This window comes from Lissotriton vulgaris, chromosome 4_1, assembly GCF_964263255.1.
Source record: "Lissotriton vulgaris chromosome 4_1, aLisVul1.2, whole genome shotgun sequence".
NCBI classification, from domain to species: domain Eukaryota; kingdom Metazoa; phylum Chordata; class Amphibia; order Caudata; family Salamandridae; genus Lissotriton; species Lissotriton vulgaris.
In genome coordinates this window covers 519,468,211-519,482,091 of record NC_141691.1, presented here as the reverse complement: position 1 = coordinate 519,482,091, position 13,881 = coordinate 519,468,211, and the positions used below count along the sequence as shown (strand labels likewise).

The following is a 13,881-nucleotide window of genomic DNA, read 5'->3' as shown; positions in this document are numbered from 1 at the left end:
AGCAAACAGGTGGGTTGCAGTGGGTCCAGGACGCCATTTGGAGACAAAGCCTGCGGCCCAGTCAAAGGAGGACTACCTGCCACAGGCCATGGGGTCAGAAGCCTACAAAAGGAAGCGCGCCTCGGAATACAGGATCTCACTTGCTCAAGAGCCTTGCCTCCCACCATGGGAAGCAGCTCTAAAGGAACCTTGCGAAAATCATATTTTGAGCGATACTGCGTCATGCTAGGCAAATTGTGAGTCAGAAAAGCAACTTCATTTTGAGAAGCCCTGACCTACGGGAAGGAAAAGCTTTCAAGGTCAGAAGAGGGACTTTTCCCTGACCGGGAATCGAACCCAGGCCGCGGCGGTGAGAGCGCCGAATCCTAACCACTAGACCACCAGGGAGCCCAGAGCTGTGCAGCAAAAGTTCATACACTGCTCTCCGAGTGACAAAGCTCATGGGGGCTGAAAACATATTTTATTCTACAGCAAATATGAATCGGAACTTAATCCTCATGATGCCACCAGACTGCCTGTCACTTCCAGGCACAGGCCATCCTCTCCCCCTTGCTACTGAACCGATGAATTCCTGCACAATCAGGATCCCCGGGAAAACACAAGAGGGACACCTAGTGGCTGCTGATGGCGCACAGACAGCTGGTACACCTTCTCTCACCTATCTCGTTATTCAGCTTGCTGGAAGAATACATTGCGCTTAAGCGATTCAAGAGTGCAAAGGAGAAGAGTGCTCCAAAGTAGATGTATGCATCACAGCAGGGTTTTCCAGCAATTTACCTTTCTGTTGAGCTGGTACTGCACTTCACGCCAACATAGAGCACCTGACTGGGTGGGGGACTGCGTGCGCACAAAGGTGGCTTAGGTCAATGGGGGCAAAGCAACCTGGGGCACAGGAGAACAAGCCCCATTCCTCCGCTTTCATCTATTGGGAGGGGTGCCTTTTTAAAGACCTTCTTTTAAAAAAGATACACAGACAAATTAAGCAATCTATGCTTTAGAGGGATCTTCCCTGACCGGGAATCGAACCCGGGCCGCGGCGGTGAAAGCGCCGAATCCTAGCCACTAGACCACCAGGGAGTAGATGCTCTAGTGTGCCTGCCTTGCTCACCCCCTTATTGTGACTAAGCTAACTCCAATATAAAAATTAACGGTAAGGTCCGAGTGGGAGAAAGTTAGGTGTCACACAGTGTGTTTGTTATAAGCAATTACTTTTAACCTCCTGCAAAAGCCTTTTAACTCTGCAATCACCTCTTGCTGGACAGCTGGTGCTACAGCAGCAAGCATAAAAAGGGAGTTGAAGAAAGTAAATCCTTGGGTCTCACCAGGGTGGCCGAGTGGTTAAGGCGTTGGACTTAAGATCCAATGGACGTTTGTCCGCATGGGCTCGAGCCCCATTCCTGGTATGGGTTTTCAGCAGGTTTGTAGGAACGTGCAGATGCTTTTGAAAAGCATTTTCCTCCGCCCTCCTCGGCCTCCCACTGCCCCTCCCCAACGGTCCCCATTCAAGCCTCAGGTGTGGAGTCTGCTGCTACTCTTCCACCAGCATGGATGCTTCCCAGAGCAATGAAGTGCCATCTACACAGAGCCCCTGCCTAGAGAAATACACCTCCTATGTCTTTTTCCACTATAGGGAGTAGGAGAAACTGATTGCTTCCTGGGCAACATGGGTCTGCCGCTAGAATTTGCAGATTTCTCCCCTTTTTTTGATTTACGCCTACAGGCTCTCCCTTCCCAGTGGAGCAGGATCTGCTGATGCAGGCCCGGCTGGCTCAAACGTGCAAAGGGTTCTCCACAGGCCTCTGGGAAAGAAATTGAGCAGAGTTTCCTGCCCCGCCTCCTCTCACCTTCCAAACGGGCTTCCAAACGGGCAATGCCCTGACGGGTCCCCCACAACCTATCCTGCCCATGCCCACACCCCTGTATATGAGGGTGACCCATGTCCCTCACCCTTCATGCTCGAATGGAAGGCCTGTGTGTCCTGAGGGGAGCACCAGACAGGCATCTCTCAGGCCAGGCAGACACCTGCAGTACCTGTTAAGCTCCAAAGCCTGTACATTCCCAAGATGCAACAGGTCACTATGCAAATCAGGCAGCCCTTGCCACACCCTCCCCGCCTCTGGCCTCTGCCGCTTTCCGTACGTGCAGCTCAGCTTTTTCTTACCCAGAGGCAGACTTCCGTTTTAGCAAACAGGTGGGTTGCAGTGGGTCCAGGACGCCATTTGGAGACAAAGCCTGCGGCCCAGTCAAAGGAGGACTACCTGCCACAGGCCATGGGGTCAGAAGCCTACAAAAGGAAGCGCGCCTCGGAATACAGGATCTCACTTGCTCAAGAGCCTTGCCTCCCACCATGGGAAGCAGCTCTAAAGGAACCTTGCGAAAATCATATTTTGAGCGATACTGCGTCATGCTAGGCAAATTGTGAGTCAGAAAAGCAACTTCATTTTGAGAAGCCCTGACCTACGGGAAGGAAAAGCTTTCAAGGTCAGAAGAGGGACTTTTCCCTGACCGGGAATCGAACCCGGGCCGCGGCGGTGAAAGCGCCGAATCCTAGCCACTAGACCACCAGGGAGTAGATGCTCTAGTGTGCCTGCCTTGCTCACCCCCTTATTGTGACTAAGCTAACTCCAATATAAAAATTAACGGTAAGGTCCGAGTGGGAGAAAGTTAGGTGTCACACAGTGTGTTTGTTATAAGCAATTACTTTTAACCTCCTGCAAAAGCCTTTTAACTCTGCAATCACCTCTTGCTGGACAGCTGGTGCTACAGCAGCAAGCATAAAAAGGGAGTTGAAGAAAGTAAATCCTTGGGTCTCACCAGGGTGGCCGAGTGGTTAAGGCGTTGGACTTAAGATCCAATGGACGTTTGTCCGCATGGGCTCGAGCCCCATTCCTGGTATGGGTTTTCAGCAGGTTTGTAGGAACGTGCAGATGCTTTTGAAAAGCATTTTCCTCCGCCCTCCTCGGCCTCCCACTGCCCCTCCCCAACGGTCCCCATTCAAGCCTCAGGTGTGGAGTCTGCTGCTACTCTTCCACCAGCATGGATGCTTCCCAGAGCAATGAAGTGCCATCTACACAGAGCCCCTGCCTAGAGAAATACACCTCCTATGTCTTTTTCCACTATAGGGAGTAGGAGAAAGGGATTGCTTCCTGGGCAACATGGGTCTGCCGCTAGAATTTGCAGATTTCTCCCCTTTTTTTGATTTACGCCTACAGGCTCTCCCTTCCCAGTGGAGCAGGATCTGCTGATGCAGGCCCGGCTGGCTCAAACGTGCAAAGGGTACTCCACAGGCCTCTGGGAAAGAAATTGAGCAGAGTTTCCTGCCCCGCCTCCTCTCGCCTTCCGAACGGGCTTCCAAACGGGCAATGCCCTGACGGGTCCCCCACAACCTATCCTGCCCATGCCCACACCCCTGTATATGAGGGTGACCCATGTCCCTCACCCTTCATGCTCGAATGGAAGGCCTGTGTGTCCTGAGGGGAGCACCAGACAGGCATCTCTCAGGCCAGGCAGACACCTGCAGTACCTGTTAAGCTCCAAAGCCTGTACATTCCCAAGATGCAACAGGTCACTATGCAAATCAGGCAGCCCTTGCCACACCCTCCCCGCCTCTGGCCTCTGCCGCTTTCCGTACGTGCAGCTCAGCTTTTTCTTACCCAGAGGCAGACTTCCGTTTTAGCAAACAGGTGGGTTGCAGTGGGTCCAGGACGCCATTTGGAGACAAAGCCTGCGGCCCAGTCAAAGGAGGACTACCTGCCACAGGCCATGGGGTCAGAAGCCTACAAAAGGAAGCGCGCCTCGGAATACAGGATCTCACTTGCTCAAGAGCCTTGCCTCCCACCATGGGAAGCAGCTCTAAAGGAACCTTGCGAAAATCATATTTTGAGCGATACTGCGTCATGCTAGGCAAATTGTGAGTCAGAAAAGCAACTTCATTTTGAGAAGCCCTGACCTACGGGAAGGAAAAGCTTTCAAGGTCAGAAGAGGGACTTTTCCCTGACCGGGAATCGAACCCGGGCCGCGGCGGTGAAAGCGCCGAATCCTAGCCACTAGACCACCAGGGAGTAGATGCTCTAGTGTGCCTGCCTTGCTCACCCCCTTATTGTGACTAAGCTAACTCCAATATAAAAATTAACGGTAAGGTCCGAGTGGGAGAAAGTTAGGTGTCACACAGTGTGTTTGTTATAAGCAATTACTTTTAACCTCCTGCAAAAGCCTTTTAACTCTGCAATCACCTCTTGCTGGACAGCTGGTGCTACAGCAGCAAGCATAAAAAGGGAGTTGAAGAAAGTAAATCCTTGGGTCTCACCAGGGTGGCCGAGTGGTTAAGGCGTTGGACTTAAGATCCAATGGACGTTTGTCCGCATGGGCTCGAGCCCCATTCCTGGTATGGGTTTTCAGCAGGTTTGTAGGAACGTGCAGATGCTTTTGAAAAGCATTTTCCTCCGCCCTCCTCGGCCTCCCACTGCCCCTCCCCAACGGTCCCCATTCAAGCCTCAGGTGTGGAGTCTGCTGCTACTCTTCCACCAGCATGGATGCTTCCCAGAGCAATGAAGTGCCATCTACACAGAGCCCCTGCCTAGAGAAATACACCTCCTATGTCTTTTTCCACTATAGGGAGTAGGAGAAACTGATTGCTTCCTGGGCAACATGGGTCTGCCGCTAGAATTTGCAGATTTCTCCCCTTTTTTTGATTTACGCCTACAGGCTCTCCCTTCCCAGTGGAGCAGGATCTGCTGATGCAGGCCCGGCTGGCTCAAACGTGCAAAGGGTTCTCCACAGGCCTCTGGGAAAGAAATTGAGCAGAGTTTCCTGCCCCGCCTCCTCTCGCCTTCCGAACGGGCAATGCCCTGACGGGTCCCCCACAACCTATCCTGCCCATGCCCACACCCCTGTATATGAGGGTGACCCATGTCCCTCACCCTCCATGCTCGAATGGAAGGCCTGTGTGTCCTGAGGGGAGCACCAGACAGGCATCTCTCAGGCCAGGCAGACACCTGCAGTACCTGTTAAGCTCCAAAGCCTGTACATTCCCAAGATGCAACAGGTCACTATGCAAATCAGGCAGCCCTTGCCACACCCTCCCCGCCTCTGGCCTCTGCCGCTTTCCGTACGTGCAGCTCAGCTTTTTCTTACCCAGAGGCAGACTTCCGTTTTAGCAAACAGGTGGGTTGCAGTGGGTCCAGGACGCCATTTGGAGACAAAGCCTGCGGCCCAGTCAAAGGAGGACTACCTGCCACAGGCCATGGGGTCAGAAGCCTACAAAAGGAAGCGCGCCTCGGAATACAGGATCTCACTTGCTCAAGAGCCTTGCCTCCCACCATGGGAAGCAGCTCTAAAGGAACCTTGCGAAAATCATATTTTGAGCGATACTGCGTCATGCTAGGCAAATTGTGAGTCAGAAAAGCAACTTCATTTTGAGAAGCCCTGACCTACGGGAAGGAAAAGCTTTCAAGGTCAGAAGAGGGACTTTTCCCTGACCGGGAATCGAACCCAGGCCGCGGCGGTGAGAGCGCCGAATCCTAACCACTAGACCACCAGGGAGCCCAGAGGCGTGCAGCAAAAGTTCATACACTGCTCTCCGAGTGACAAAGCTCATGGGGGCTGAAAACATATTTTATTCTACAGCAAATATGAATCGGAACTTAATCCTCATGATGCCACCAGACTGCCTGTCACTTCCAGGCACGGGCCATCCTCTCCCCCTTGCTACTGAACCGATGAATTCCTGCACAATCAGGATCCCCGGGAAAACACAAGAGGGACACCTAGTGGCTGCTGATGGCGCACAGACAGCTGGTACACCTTCTCTCACCTATCTCGTTATTCAGCTTGCTGGAAGAATACATTGCGCTTAAGCGATTCAAGAGTGCAAAGGAGAAGAGTGCTCCAAAGTAGATGTATGCATCACAGCAGGGTTTTCCAGCAATTTACCTTTCTGTTGAGCTGGTACTGCACTTCACGCCAACATAGAGCACCTGACTGGGTGGGGGACTGCGTGCGCACAAAGGTGGCTTAGGTCAATGGGGGCAAAGCAACCTGGGGCACAGGAGAACAAGCCCCATTCCTCCGCTTTCATCTATTGGGAGGGGTGCCTTTTTAAAGACCTTCTTTTAAAAAAGATACACAGACAAATTAAGCAATCTATGCTTTAGAGGGATCTTCCCTGACCGGGAATCGAACCCGGGCCGCGGCGGTGAAAGCGCCGAATCCTAGCCACTAGACCACCAGGGAGTAGATGCTCTAGTGTGCCTGCCTTGCTCACCCCCTTATTGTGACTAAGCTAACTCCAATATAAAAATTAACGGTAAGGTCCGAGTGGGAGAAAGTTAGGTGTCACACAGTGTGTTTGTTATAAGCAATTACTTTTAACCTCCTGCAAAAGCCTTTTAACTCTGCAATCACCTCTTGCTGGACAGCTGGTGCTACAGCAGCAAGCATAAAAAGGGAGTTGAAGAAAGTAAATCCTTGGGTCTCACCAGGGTGGCCGAGTGGTTAAGGCGTTGGACTTAAGATCCAATGGACGTTTGTCCGCATGGGCTCGAGCCCCATTCCTGGTATGGGTTTTCAGCAGGTTTGTAGGAACGTGCAGATGCTTTTGAAAAGCATTTTCCTCCGCCCTCCTCGGCCTCCCACTGCCCCTCCCCAACGGTCCCCATTCAAGCCTCAGGTGTGGAGTCTGCTGCTACTCTTCCACCAGCATGGATGCTTCCCAGAGCAATGAAGTGCCATCTACACAGAGCCCCTGCCTAGAGAAATACACCTCCTATGTCTTTTTCCACTATAGGGAGTAGGAGAAACTGATTGCTTCCTGGGCAACATGGGTCTGCCGCTAGAATTTGCAGATTTCTCCCCTTTTTTTGATTTACGCCTACAGGCTCTCCCTTCCCAGTGGAGCAGGATCTGCTGATGCAGGCCCGGCTGGCTCAAACGTGCAAAGGGTTCTCCACAGGCCTCTGGGAAAGAAATTGAGCAGAGTTTCCTGCCCCGCCTCCTCTCGCCTTCCGAACGGGCAATGCCCTGACGGGTCCCCCACAACCTATCCTGCCCATGCCCACACCCCTGTATATGAGGGTGACCCATGTCCCTCACCCTCCATGCTCGAATGGAAGGCCTGTGTGTCCTGAGGGGAGCACCAGACAGGCATCTCTCAGGCCAGGCAGACACCTGCAGTACCTGTTAAGCTCCAAAGCCTGTACATTCCCAAGATGCAACAGGTCACTATGCAAATCAGGCAGCCCTTGCCACACCCTCCCCGCCTCTGGCCTCTGCCGCTTTCCGTACGTGCAGCTCAGCTTTTTCTTACCCAGAGGCAGACTTCCGTTTTAGCAAACAGGTGGGTTGCAGTGGGTCCAGGACGCCATTTGGAGACAAAGCCTGCGGCCCAGTCAAAGGAGGACTACCTGCCACAGGCCATGGGGTCAGAAGCCTACAAAAGGAAGCGCGCCTCGGAATACAGGATCTCACTTGCTCAAGAGCCTTGCCTCCCACCATGGGAAGCAGCTCTAAAGGAACCTTGCGAAAATCATATTTTGAGCGATACTGCGTCATGCTAGGCAAATTGTGAGTCAGAAAAGCAACTTCATTTTGAGAAGCCCTGACCTACGGGAAGGAAAAGCTTTCAAGGTCAGAAGAGGGACTTTTCCCTGACCGGGAATCGAACCCAGGCCGCGGCGGTGAGAGCGCCGAATCCTAACCACTAGACCACCAGGGAGCCCAGAGCCGTGCAGCAAAAGTTCATACACTGCTCTCCGAGTGACAAAGCTCATGGGGGCTGAAAACATATTTTATTCTACAGCAAATATGAATCGGAACTTAATCCTCATGATGCCACCAGACTGCCTGTCACTTCCAGGCACAGGCCATCCTCTCCCCCTTGCTACTGAACCGATGAATTCCTGCACAATCAGGATCCCCGGGAAAACACAAGAGGGACACCTAGTGGCTGCTGATGGCGCACAGACAGCTGGTACACCTTCTCTCACCTATCTCGTTATTCAGCTTGCTGGAAGAATACATTGCGCTTAAGCGATTCAAGAGTGCAAAGGAGAAGAGTGCTCCAAAGTAGATGTATGCATCACAGCAGGGTTTTCCAGCAATTTACCTTTCTGTTGAGCTGGTACTGCACTTCACGCCAACATAGAGCACCTGACTGGGTGGGGGACTGCGTGCGCACAAAGGTGGCTTAGGTCAATGGGGGCAAAGCAACCTGGGGCACAGGAGAACAAGCCCCATTCCTCCGCTTTCATCTATTGGGAGGGGTGCCTTTTTAAAGACCTTCTTTTAAAAAAGATACACAGACAAATTAAGCAATCTATGCTTTAGAGGGATCTTCCCTGACCGGGAATCGAACCCGGGCCGCGGCGGTGAAAGCGCCAAATCCTAGCCACTAGACCACCAGGGAGTAGATGCTCTAGTGTGCCTGCCTTGCTCACCCCCTTATTGTGACTAAGCTAACTCCAATATAAAAATTAACGGTAAGGTCCGAGTGGGAGAAAGTTAGGTGTCACACAGTGTGTTTGTTATAAGCAATTACTTTTAACCTCCTGCAAAAGCCTTTTAACTCTGCAATCACCTCTTGCTGGACAGCTGGTGCTACAGCAGCAAGCATAAAAAGGGAGTTGAAGAAAGTAAATCCTTGGGTCTCACCAGGGTGGCCGAGTGGTTAAGGCGTTGGACTTAAGATCCAATGGACGTTTGTCCGCATGGGCTCGAGCCCCATTCCTGGTATGGGTTTTCAGCAGGTTTGTAGGAACGTGCAGATGCTTTTGAAAAGCATTTTCCTCCGCCCTCCTCGGCCTCCCACTGCCCCTCCCCAACGGTCCCCATTCAAGCCTCAGGTGTGGAGTCTGCTGCTACTCTTCCACCAGCATGGATGCTTCCCAGAGCAATGAAGTGCCATCTACACAGAGCCCCTGCCTAGAGAAATACACCTCCTATGTCTTTTTCCACTATAGGGAGTAGGAGAAACTGATTGCTTCCTGGGCAACATGGGTCTGCCGCTAGAATTTGCAGATTTCTCCCCTTTTTTTGATTTACGCCTACAGGCTCTCCCTTCCCAGTGGAGCAGGATCTGCTGATGCAGGCCCGGCTGGCTCAAACGTGCAAAGGGTTCTCCACAGGCCTCTGGGAAAGAAATTGAGCAGAGTTTCCTGCCCCGCCTCCTCTCGCCTTCCGAACGGGCAATGCCCTGACGGGTCCCCCACAACCTATCCTGCCCATGCCCACACCCCTGTATATGAGGGTGACCCATGTCCCTCACCCTCCATGCTCGAATGGAAGGCCTGTGTGTCCTGAGGGGAGCACCAGACAGGCATCTCTCAGGCCAGGCAGACACCTGCAGTACCTGTTAAGCTCCAAAGCCTGTACATTCCCAAGATGCAACAGGTCACTATGCAAATCAGGCAGCCCTTGCCACACCCTCCCCGCCTCTGGCCTCTGCCGCTTTCCGTACGTGCAGCTCAGCTTTTTCTTACCCAGAGGCAGACTTCCGTTTTAGCAAACAGGTGGGTTGCAGTGGGTCCAGGACGCCATTTGGAGACAAAGCCTGCGGCCCAGTCAAAGGAGGACTACCTGCCACAGGCCATGGGGTCAGAAGCCTACAAAAGGAAGCGCGCCTCGGAATACAGGATCTCACTTGCTCAAGAGCCTTGCCTCCCACCATGGGAAGCAGCTCTAAAGGAACCTTGCGAAAATCATATTTTGAGCGATACTGCGTCATGCTAGGCAAATTGTGAGTCAGAAAAGCAACTTCATTTTGAGAAGCCCTGACCTACGGGAAGGAAAAGCTTTCAAGGTCAGAAGAGGGACTTTTCCCTGACCGGGAATCGAACCCAGGCCGCGGCGGTGAGAGCGCCGAATCCTAACCACTAGACCACCAGGGAGCCCAGAGCCGTGCAGCAAAAGTTCATACACTGCTCTCCGAGTGACAAAGCTCATGGGGGCTGAAAACATATTTTATTCTACAGCAAATATGAATCGGAACTTAATCCTCATGATGCCACCAGACTGCCTGTCACTTCCAGGCACAGGCCATCCTCTCCCCCTTGCTACTGAACCGATGAATTCCTGCACAATCAGGATCCCCGGGAAAACACAAGAGGGACACCTAGTGGCTGCTGATGGCGCACAGACAGCTGGTACACCTTCTCTCACCTATCTCGTTATTCAGCTTGCTGGAAGAATACATTGCGCTTAAGCGATTCAAGAGTGCAAAGGAGAAGAGTGCTCCAAAGTAGATGTATGCATCACAGCAGGGTTTTCCAGCAATTTACCTTTCTGTTGAGCTGGTACTGCACTTCACGCCAACATAGAGCACCTGACTGGGTGGGGGACTGCGTGCGCACAAAGGTGGCTTAGGTCAATGGGGGCAAAGCAACCTGGGGCACAGGAGAACAAGCCCCATTCCTCCGCTTTCATCTATTGGGAGGGGTGCCTTTTTAAAGACCTTCTTTTAAAAAAGATACACAGACAAATTAAGCAATCTATGCTTTAGAGGGATCTTCCCTGACCGGGAATCGAACCCGGGCCGCGGCGGTGAAAGCGCCGAATCCTAGCCACTAGACCACCAGGGAGTAGATGCTCTAGTGTGCCTGCCTTGCTCACCCCCTTATTGTGACTAAGCTAACTCCAATATAAAAATTAACGGTAAGGTCCGAGTGGGAGAAAGTTAGGTGTCACACAGTGTGTTTGTTATAAGCAATTACTTTTAACCTCCTGCAAAAGCCTTTTAACTCTGCAATCACCTCTTGCTGGACAGCTGGTGCTACAGCAGCAAGCATAAAAAGGGAGTTGAAGAAAGTAAATCCTTGGGTCTCACCAGGGTGGCCGAGTGGTTAAGGCGTTGGACTTAAGATCCAATGGACGTTTGTCCGCATGGGCTCGAGCCCCATTCCTGGTATGGGTTTTCAGCAGGTTTGTAGGAACGTGCAGATGCTTTTGAAAAGCATTTTCCTCCGCCCTCCTCGGCCTCCCACTGCCCCTCCCCAACGGTCCCCATTCAAGCCTCAGGTGTGGAGTCTGCTGCTACTCTTCCACCAGCATGGATGCTTCCCAGAGCAATGAAGTGCCATCTACACAGAGCCCCTGCCTAGAGAAATACACCTCCTATGTCTTTTTCCACTATAGGGAGTAGGAGAAACTGATTGCTTCCTGGGCAACATGGGTCTGCCGCTAGAATTTGCAGATTTCTCCCCTTTTTTTGATTTACGCCTACAGGCTCTCCCTTCCCAGTGGAGCAGGATCTGCTGATGCAGGCCCGGCTGGCTCAAACGTGCAAAGGGTTCTCCACAGGCCTCTGGGAAAGAAATTGAGCAGAGTTTCCTGCCCCGCCTCCTCTCGCCTTCCGAACGGGCAATGCCCTGACGGGTCCCCCACAACCTATCCTGCCCATGCCCACACCCCTGTATATGAGGGTGACCCATGTCCCTCACCCTTCATGCTCGAATGGAAGGCCTGTGTGTCCTGAGGGGAGCACCAGACAGGCATCTCTCAGGCCAGGCAGACACCTGCAGTACCTGTTAAGCTCCAAAGCCTGTACATTCCCAAGATGCAACAGGTCACTATGCAAATCAGGCAGCCCTTGCCACACCCTCCCCGCCTCTGGCCTCTGCCGCTTTCCGTACGTGCAGCTCAGCTTTTTCTTACCCAGAGGCAGACTTCCGTTTTAGCAAACAGGTGGGTTGCAGTGGGTCCAGGACGCCATTTGGAGACAAAGCCTGCGGCCCAGTCAAAGGAGGACTACCTGCCACAGGCCATGGGGTCAGAAGCCTACAAAAGGAAGCGCGCCTCGGAATACAGGATCTCACTTGCTCAAGAGCCTTGCCTCCCACCATGGGAAGCAGCTCTAAAGGAACCTTGCGAAAATCATATTTTGAGCGATACTGCGTCATGCTAGGCAAATTGTGAGTCAGAAAAGCAACTTCATTTTGAGAAGCCCTGACCTACGGGAAGGAAAAGCTTTCAAGGTCAGAAGAGGGACTTTTCCCTGACCGGGAATCGAACCCAGGCCGCGGCGGTGAGAGCGCCGAATCCTAACCACTAGACCACCAGGGAGCCCAGAGCCGTGCAGCAAAAGTTCATACACTGCTCTCCGAGTGACAAAGCTCATGGGGGCTGAAAACATATTTTATTCTACAGCAAATATGAATCGGAACTTAATCCTCATGATGCCACCAGACTGCCTGTCACTTCCAGGCACAGGCCATCCTCTCCCCCTTGCTACTGAACCGATGAATTCCTGCACAATCAGGATCCCCGGGAAAACACAAGAGGGACACCTAGTGGCTGCTGATGGCGCACAGACAGCTGGTACACCTTCTCTCACCTATCTCGTTATTCAGCTTGCTGGAAGAATACATTGCGCTTAAGCGATTCAAGAGTGCAAAGGAGAAGAGTGCTCCAAAGTAGATGTATGCATCACAGCAGGGTTTTCCAGCAATTTACCTTTCTGTTGAGCTGGTACTGCACTTCACGCCAACATAGAGCACCTGACTGGGTGGGGGACTGCGTGCGCACAAAGGTGGCTTAGGTCAATGGGGGCAAAGCAACCTGGGGCACAGGAGAACAAGCCCCATTCCTCCGCTTTCATCTATTGGGAGGGGTGCCTTTTTAAAGACCTTCTTTTAAAAAAGATACACAGACAAATTAAGCAATCTATGCTTTAGAGGGATCTTCCCTGACCGGGAATCGAACCCGGGCCGCGGCGGTGAAAGCGCCGAATCCTAGCCACTAGACCACCAGGGAGTAGATGCTCTAGTGTGCCTGCCTTGCTCACCCCCTTATTGTGACTAAGCTAACTCCAATATAAAAATTAACGGTAAGGTCCGAGTGGGAGAAAGTTAGGTGTCACACAGTGTGTTTGTTATAAGCAATTACTTTTAACCTCCTGCAAAAGCCTTTTAACTCTGCAATCACCTCTTGCTGGACAGCTGGTGCTACAGCAGCAAGCATAAAAAGGGAGTTGAAGAAAGTAAATCCTTGGGTCTCACCAGGGTGGCCGAGTGGTTAAGGCGTTGGACTTAAGATCCAATGGACGTTTGTCCGCATGGGCTCGAGCCCCATTCCTGGTATGGGTTTTCAGCAGGTTTGTAGGAACGTGCAGATGCTTTTGAAAAGCATTTTCCTCCGCCCTCCTCGGCCTCCCACTGCCCCTCCCCAACGGTCCCCATTCAAGCCTCAGGTGTGGAGTCTGCTGCTACTCTTCCACCAGCATGGATGCTTCCCAGAGCAATGAAGTGCCATCTACACAGAGCCCCTGCCTAGAGAAATACACCTCCTATGTCTTTTTCCACTATAGGGAGTAGGAGAAACTGATTGCTTCCTGGGCAACATGGGTCTGCCGCTAGAATTTGCAGATTTCTCCCCTTTTTTTGATTTACGCCTACAGGCTCTCCCTTCCCAGTGGAGCAGGATCTGCTGATGCAGGCCCGGCTGGCTCAAACGTGCAAAGGGTTCTCCACAGGCCTCTGGGAAAGAAATTGAGCAGAGTTTCCTGCCCCGCCTCCTCTCGCCTTCCGAACGGGCAATGCCCTGACGGGTCCCCCACAACCTATCCTGCCCATGCCCACACCCCTGTATATGAGGGTGACCCATGTCCCTCACCCTTCATGCTCGAATGGAAGGCCTGTGTGTCCTGAGGGGAGCACCAGACAGGCATCTCTCAGGCCAGGCAGACACCTGCAGTACCTGTTAAGCTCCAAAGCCTGTACATTCCCAAGATGCAACAGGTCACTATGCAAATCAGGCAGCCCTTGCCACACCCTCCCCGCCTCTGGCCTCTGCCGCTTTCCGTACGTGCAGCTCAGCTTTTTCTTACCCAGAGGCAGACTTCCGTTTTAGCAAACAGGTGGGTTGCAGTGGGTCCAGGACGCCATTTGGAGACAA

General features: G+C 52.5%; 19 non-coding genes across 19 annotated transcripts; 7 read left to right on the top strand and 12 right to left on the bottom strand.

Moving 5' to 3' along the window:
- Nucleotides 1-315: 315 nt before the first annotated feature.
- On the bottom strand, nucleotides 316-387 carry TRNAE-CUC (transfer RNA glutamic acid (anticodon CUC)). Its single transcript has one exon. It is a non-coding gene; the product is annotated as a tRNA-Glu (tRNA).
- Nucleotides 388-1,005: 618 nt separating this feature from the next.
- On the bottom strand, nucleotides 1,006-1,077 carry TRNAE-UUC (transfer RNA glutamic acid (anticodon UUC)). Its single transcript has one exon. It is a non-coding gene; the product is annotated as a tRNA-Glu (tRNA).
- A 243-nt stretch (nucleotides 1,078-1,320) lies between these two features.
- TRNAL-UAA (transfer RNA leucine (anticodon UAA)) lies at nucleotides 1,321-1,403 on the top strand. The gene has a single exon. It is a non-coding gene; the product is annotated as a tRNA-Leu (tRNA).
- A 1,094-nt stretch (nucleotides 1,404-2,497) lies between these two features.
- TRNAE-UUC (transfer RNA glutamic acid (anticodon UUC)) lies at nucleotides 2,498-2,569 on the bottom strand. The gene has a single exon. It is a non-coding gene; the product is annotated as a tRNA-Glu (tRNA).
- A 243-nt stretch (nucleotides 2,570-2,812) lies between these two features.
- Nucleotides 2,813-2,895, top strand: TRNAL-UAA (transfer RNA leucine (anticodon UAA)). Its single transcript has one exon. It is a non-coding gene; the product is annotated as a tRNA-Leu (tRNA).
- Nucleotides 2,896-3,989: 1,094 nt separating this feature from the next.
- On the bottom strand, nucleotides 3,990-4,061 carry TRNAE-UUC (transfer RNA glutamic acid (anticodon UUC)). The gene has a single exon. It is a non-coding gene; the product is annotated as a tRNA-Glu (tRNA).
- Nucleotides 4,062-4,304: 243 nt separating this feature from the next.
- TRNAL-UAA (transfer RNA leucine (anticodon UAA)) lies at nucleotides 4,305-4,387 on the top strand. Its single transcript has one exon. It is a non-coding gene; the product is annotated as a tRNA-Leu (tRNA).
- A 1,082-nt stretch (nucleotides 4,388-5,469) lies between these two features.
- On the bottom strand, nucleotides 5,470-5,541 carry TRNAE-CUC (transfer RNA glutamic acid (anticodon CUC)). The gene has a single exon. It is a non-coding gene; the product is annotated as a tRNA-Glu (tRNA).
- A 618-nt stretch (nucleotides 5,542-6,159) lies between these two features.
- Nucleotides 6,160-6,231, bottom strand: TRNAE-UUC (transfer RNA glutamic acid (anticodon UUC)). The gene has a single exon. It is a non-coding gene; the product is annotated as a tRNA-Glu (tRNA).
- A 243-nt stretch (nucleotides 6,232-6,474) lies between these two features.
- Nucleotides 6,475-6,557, top strand: TRNAL-UAA (transfer RNA leucine (anticodon UAA)). The gene has a single exon. It is a non-coding gene; the product is annotated as a tRNA-Leu (tRNA).
- Nucleotides 6,558-7,639: 1,082 nt separating this feature from the next.
- TRNAE-CUC (transfer RNA glutamic acid (anticodon CUC)) lies at nucleotides 7,640-7,711 on the bottom strand. Its single transcript has one exon. It is a non-coding gene; the product is annotated as a tRNA-Glu (tRNA).
- Nucleotides 7,712-8,329: 618 nt separating this feature from the next.
- Nucleotides 8,330-8,401, bottom strand: TRNAE-UUC (transfer RNA glutamic acid (anticodon UUC)). The gene has a single exon. It is a non-coding gene; the product is annotated as a tRNA-Glu (tRNA).
- Nucleotides 8,402-8,644: 243 nt separating this feature from the next.
- On the top strand, nucleotides 8,645-8,727 carry TRNAL-UAA (transfer RNA leucine (anticodon UAA)). Its single transcript has one exon. It is a non-coding gene; the product is annotated as a tRNA-Leu (tRNA).
- A 1,082-nt stretch (nucleotides 8,728-9,809) lies between these two features.
- Nucleotides 9,810-9,881, bottom strand: TRNAE-CUC (transfer RNA glutamic acid (anticodon CUC)). The gene has a single exon. It is a non-coding gene; the product is annotated as a tRNA-Glu (tRNA).
- A 618-nt stretch (nucleotides 9,882-10,499) lies between these two features.
- On the bottom strand, nucleotides 10,500-10,571 carry TRNAE-UUC (transfer RNA glutamic acid (anticodon UUC)). Its single transcript has one exon. It is a non-coding gene; the product is annotated as a tRNA-Glu (tRNA).
- Nucleotides 10,572-10,814: 243 nt separating this feature from the next.
- TRNAL-UAA (transfer RNA leucine (anticodon UAA)) lies at nucleotides 10,815-10,897 on the top strand. Its single transcript has one exon. It is a non-coding gene; the product is annotated as a tRNA-Leu (tRNA).
- A 1,082-nt stretch (nucleotides 10,898-11,979) lies between these two features.
- Nucleotides 11,980-12,051, bottom strand: TRNAE-CUC (transfer RNA glutamic acid (anticodon CUC)). Its single transcript has one exon. It is a non-coding gene; the product is annotated as a tRNA-Glu (tRNA).
- Nucleotides 12,052-12,669: 618 nt separating this feature from the next.
- On the bottom strand, nucleotides 12,670-12,741 carry TRNAE-UUC (transfer RNA glutamic acid (anticodon UUC)). The gene has a single exon. It is a non-coding gene; the product is annotated as a tRNA-Glu (tRNA).
- Nucleotides 12,742-12,984: 243 nt separating this feature from the next.
- On the top strand, nucleotides 12,985-13,067 carry TRNAL-UAA (transfer RNA leucine (anticodon UAA)). Its single transcript has one exon. It is a non-coding gene; the product is annotated as a tRNA-Leu (tRNA).
- Nucleotides 13,068-13,881: the final 814 nt, after the last annotated feature.